Consider the following 6,195-nt stretch of genomic DNA (forward strand, 5'->3'; position numbering starts at 1 on the left):
AAACAAGCAGATGAATGTTAAAATCAGGAATGCTTGGAGGACACAGACATAAAAGAAGCCAAAGGGGAATTCAACTGAAAATAGATGGGAAAGCAAGGCTAGCTGAAGCTCTCAAAAGGCACCCGTTCTGTGAAAATGATATTGAAGTGCTCCTGCTGACAGCACTAAGACATTTCAAGTATCACAAGTTACTAAAACCTCTTAGGGAATATGGGCTCTCTGTTTCTTTGAGCAATAAGATCTTGATCAATAAGATAAACATGGGTGACCTTGAAACCTCAGCTTTTGTTTAAAGCAACTATCAAAGATGAATGCCTGAACTGGAAGAATTGCCAAAATATGACATGATAATATGCTGATTCATTGTAAGGTACTCGGGACCTGAAAAAGAACAAGAGAATGTGAACATTAAACAATAAAGAACAGTTCTGATTTATCAGCCCAGACACACCGGTGGTGTTAATGCAGGCACTCGGGCATAAACACAAGAATATTGTCCTCACATCCTACAGCACGTCAATATAGAAATCATATGATCAAGAGATGTTTGATCCTGGAGAGAGCATTTACCACAGTGTAAATGGTAAAGCAAATTTGCCACTTAACTCAATAATTCAATTTGTGTCATATTTCTTCTCATCATTTCCCTGTCATTTCATCCCTGACCTTCACCAAACGTAGCCTTACCTGTTAGCATTAGCATGATTTTACCATGATTAGTATATTTTTGAAACTAAAGAGATCATTGCATTACTGTTTCGTGGTTTGTTGTGTGCAGGGTCACCAAGTGGTTAGAGACTGTTTTCATAACTAGAAGGTCTCAGATTTGATCCCAGCAACAGCCAAACATCCTGTCCAAGTGTCCTTGAGCAAGACACTGAAATACTTGCTCACTCATTTTAAGTCACTCTGGACAAAAGTGTCACCTAAATGAATAAATAAATGGCATGTGCCCTTGAGAAAAATTCCCCTTTGACATGACAGAACATTTGGTCAATAACAATCAGTTTAACTAACCCGACCCAGGTTTGGAAATGGCAATTTGATCAGTCGGAAAAGCAGATAATTCAATTTCACTGCCAGAAATTGGCTATTGATGAGGTGTCCAGCAGAGAGAGTTAATGGGTATAAGAACTATTTGCCCCCTTTCATTTATTTGATTGACTATAATGCACATTGACTGTGCATTATACCTCTGTATGAAAATACTGGTCTTACAGGGCCTTTAAGGGTGAATTGCAGGCACTATGTGACACTTCAAGTGAGGCACACAGACAATGATATGTTTGGTTGTATAAAGTTGACCTGTCAGAGGCAGTATATGTTCATAAAAAGATCCAAGTGAATGAGGATGACAAAAACTGCACCTCTGTATTTCTCTTGCCTGTAGCTGTAGGCTGTTTTATTGGGTGTGTACTGTTGTTTGTTATATCTGTGTGTTTTGTCTTTGTAAGCACATCCCCAATCCGCTTTATCACACAACAAAATGAAGACCAAGAAAGACCAAGAAAACTCATAAAAGTTTACAAAATCAATATCAATCACTTTACAAAAACAACACAAAGTGAAATTACTGTATCTTAAATCAAATTAATTTAATAATTTGCTGCTGTGATTGATGAGACCAGAATTTATTTATTGTGTATACACCAGACAATATATGAGTCATAAAGCCTTATGGAACATCAACTGTAGGATTTTTTAATAATTAACCCACAGCGTCAAGTCTTTGAGCCAGCCATATGCACAGCCATTATCAATGCGTAAGTGTTTATATATTAAATGTATCAAATACTGTGCATTAGGTGCCTATAGTGGTTGTATGGCCATTAGTTGGTGCATTAAAATATTGCTAAGTGCATTTATCTTCAGATGAAACCTACGGCCAACATAAGCTGACACTAAAGAACAATAACAACTTGCCCAATACTAACCAATTCTTGAAATACTGTCCATTTTTCAAGTGGATGTGTTTTGTTTTTTCCTGACATTCAGGGAGCCTGTCTATTTCCTTTAACCCAGCTGATGGAAACGCGCCTTGCATTTTATTTTTTTTGTGACATTTCTAAAGTTTGTGTAAAATTCACTTGACAGCTTGATGGAAACATTGCACTGTGGGAAAGTAATATCAGGCTCCATTTGTCAAGGAAAAGCTTTGCACTGCTGAGCGTGCAATCTTTAGAACTGCACACATGAGAAACACGGCCCTTATGTAGCCAAACCAAGGAACGCTTCTTTTAGATCTAATTTAGGTCAAGTCCAAAATCGTTTATCATCTAATTTTTCCTTTTACTGTAGCTTATTTCTTATATATTTCTTATATCACTTCTTAAAAATAAGATGGTTCTTCATAGGTGTTTTGTGGGCAAAATGGTGCTTTGTAGAACCATCATCTCTAAATGGTTCAACACTTCTATTTGAAGAACCATTAGTGACTGTGAACCAAATGGTTCCTCATTGGATTTGACTGTGATGGTTCTTTATTGATGACCCAGATTTGAATCCTCCTTGAACTCACTCTTTGGACCCTCCTCCATACTATATGTACAGAAAATATAAACTTGTGGATGTGAATGAGAAACCTTTTATGGTTGTTAAATGTTCTTTTAATACAGCTGATTTGGGACATTTCATATAGACATTCTAAAGGCTCTCTATCACATCATAAGGGTTCTATGTAGACCCATTTGAGCCTGGTTCTATAAGAATATCTCTAAAAGGGTTAATTATCTGACCAAAATAATATCCTTTCTGTTACTGTATAGAAACACAGCACCAATGTAGAACTCTGGTTGTCTGACCCAAATCCATTTAGCAGGTGATCTCCACAGCCAGAGTCTGCCTGCTGTTGCACTCAGTGGTGTCTCACCTTTGAGACACCACTGAAGGGGAGTGACTCAATTCTTCCTTTCAAAAGGAAATCAATTTAGATGAGATCATGAAGGATTTCTTGAAGGAGCATAGATTCTTTCCAGTGGTCTTACCCCGCCGCATAGGCGGGCCCCACAGCCCTTATAGGACTTGTCAAATGTTCCTTTAGAATAATGAACTCATGATAATCAATACATTCGAATAGTACATATTTTCTCTACACTGACCATGCATATTTCCAGATCGCCACTCTGTTCTCTCTGATGCACACACACACACACACACACACACACACACACACACACACACACACACACACTATCCACTGCTGTGTCAGTTGACATGGCTTGCAACCCGATTCCTTCGTTTCAGAAATCAGCGAAGCACTGCCTACCAGCCTCCCCACAAGCCACAGATATAACGCGGCCGACTCCCAGTGTCGTCACGGGTCAGCACACAGATAGACAGCACAGCACTGCTGATTTAGTTACACCACCAGCCACTCCTCTCCCTCCTCTCTCTCCTCCCTGCTCCCCCTTCAAATGATGAGATGTAATGAGAAAGAGGCCCTGCTTATTTTGTTGGGAGATACTCCAAGCATCGCTCCCCCTGGGTCACTCAATTCACTCCCTACCTGCAGGACCAAATGTATTATTTATATTCAACACCAGGGATTTTCCATTTCATATTTTTTTACCTGCTGTCTTAGCCATATTCTTGGAGGTATTGCAAGGAATTTCATAATGGTATATCTTGGTCTCTGAGTCTCTTGACATAGGAGTATATGGTGAAAGAAATGCTCAGTTCTTGTCCTCTCAGACCAATTCCAATCAATCTGTCTCCAGTCAAAGGAAGTAATTACAGAGATAGGGGACTTATATATATATATATATATATATACACAATATATCCCACAATAGACGATAAAAAATGTACAGTTCAAACACAAGCTTGGGGTCATATGAGAAATAATACTTCTTGCCATGATCACCCAGTCATGAGTCATACACACTGTGGAGTGTTTGAGACATGAGTTAATTATGAGACAGTTATTTACTGCATTGCAAACATGTGTTTTGTTACACCGTGATTGTATGCTGGATGATATTATATTCAATATCTCACCCTTCAGGATTTATGAACAAACGGATCGTTCAACCCTTGGCAGTTCAGCTCTCATAGGATATAATGTAATTCCACCATGAAATGCAGTGTCTCTGATTTCCTTACTGGATCAAAACAGCTGTGGTGAATATAATAATTGATTCATCACGGAGGAGATGCTCGATCAGTGTGACTTAAGATCCCTTATGTATACGTTGTATGTTTGTGTATGTTTGTAACAGCAGTGGAGCTGCTGGCTGATAATGAAGTGATGAACAGTGGGACTGAGCAACAATGAGCAACTAGCAGGAAAGTATAGGATTTTAACTGCAAGGTGCGGGTGTTTTGCACACAGTCAGCCTACATTGCATGAAAATGTATACAATTATGCAGCTTGATTGCTCTCAGTCATAATGAAGCCCACTTAGAGTGCCAATCTAAACAATCACCAGTGAATGAAGTTTGGAGAATGTGATGAGAGGTTTTTTGTCAAGGTGACAATTGCTGTAACCTCTCTGTACATCTCTGGAGGCTGAAGACCTCCTTGTTTTTGTGTTGTTTCAATACAGTGAGCTCACCATTGCGGACACAGGGTTTGAAAATGGGAAAACAGCTGTGTAACTGCAGCAACAGTTCAACTAACCTCCATCAGACTGGCTTCGATGAGTTGGAGAATCTCTCGCAGACACAGAGTAAAGACAGAGGCAAAAGCAACATCTGTTCACTTTATCCTGCAGTCACTCACTGAACCGAGAGACATCTACTGTTTTCCCAAGGATTTCAACGACACGTTCGCACAGATACAAAGTCGCTTTGTTATCGACGCTGGACGACAAAGGCAGTGATGAAAGCTTGACAACTCTATTGCAGTATCTTCCTCTGCATAAGCCGCTGACGCCCTTTGAGGCAGACATCAAACAGTGTTGATCGTATCATCGCTAAACACAACTCGATTGTATACATTACATAGACACATACGTTTTATGTTTTATCTAAGACTGAGGCAAAAATTGAATAGAATCAGGATGAGGAGATGTGGCTGCATTCAGCTCTACTTGCTGATATGAAGCCCAGTGGCTTCGAACATAGGCTTGGGCTATTCAGAGCCAACTTTCATTTCAAACTCAGATTGTAATCATTTCCGTTTCAGGCTGTCATCTATTTGCTTGCCTGAGAGCCCATGCTGGGGCAGAATCCATGCTGTATGAAAGATTAATAAAGGTTAGCATGATGTACCTGACTGGGTTTTTTGTATAGTAAACAATAAGCTATTACGCAGTGGTACCACTAGTGATGTAGAGTACAGCAGTGTGTTTTTTATTTAAATTTTTTTGTAATCTCCATTCATTTTTCATGAATTTCATTCACATATAAGATATAAATGAATTGAGAATTAAAAGTAATTGGGATTTAAGAACTTGATTTTTCAAAAAAGGAGTAAAAAAAATGTCACTAATGAACCTGCTGTAAATAAATAGACTGTATTTAACATGAATTGAGCTTGATGATGCAGTAACTGCTCCACTATTATTTCAGATTCTAATCGAGTCAAACTGATGTTAATAACTGAAGATATATTAATACCTGTGTGGATAATACACTATTCTCAGATAGGAATTAGTTATAAAACTTCATGAAAGTAAAAGTCCAGTGGAATAGCATTAATTTGTATTCAAATGTTAATAAGGTTTAAAGTGTGATTTTTCAATTCTTAGTTGAGTTCCTTCACAAAAGAAAAGATGGATTTTATGTAGGCATTCAACAGCACAAGCAAGAAGGGGGGTCAGGGCTGTGTGCTGGTGGGAGGATAATATTGACGTCAATATGAGAATAGTTTTGGCAGAACTAAAGAGGCAGGCTTCTTAGGAGCACCAGTGGGATTTGACGGTGCAGATATTAACCGGCCGTAGTCTGGGCCAGAGTTTTCACTTATTTGTCAAGAAAAATATCTTGGCACAGAATTGCAGAGGAGAGATAAATCTTCCCCTGAAAGCAAAAACAGAATTAATATTTACTGAGCATTTGCAGTTTAGGACACACTAGAAGACAGACAATCTTCACTTCCTGAGGAATGTGATGAGGAAAGGGTGGAGGATCTCATGCTAATTAGCTTGGGGCAAAACTCATCATGACAGTCAAAAATGAACAAAGCTATGACAGCTAATAATAATTTCTTGAAATTTGTGGCAATAAACTAATTTTCCAGTCTAGTCTAGTCTA

This window comes from Centroberyx affinis, unplaced genomic scaffold (genome assembly GCF_046629955.1).
Source record: "Centroberyx affinis isolate AG114_WGS23_722 - 3 ecotype Tasmania unplaced genomic scaffold, CSIRO-AGI_Caff_v1 ptg002189l_1, whole genome shotgun sequence".
NCBI classification, from domain to species: domain Eukaryota; kingdom Metazoa; phylum Chordata; class Actinopteri; order Beryciformes; family Berycidae; genus Centroberyx; species Centroberyx affinis.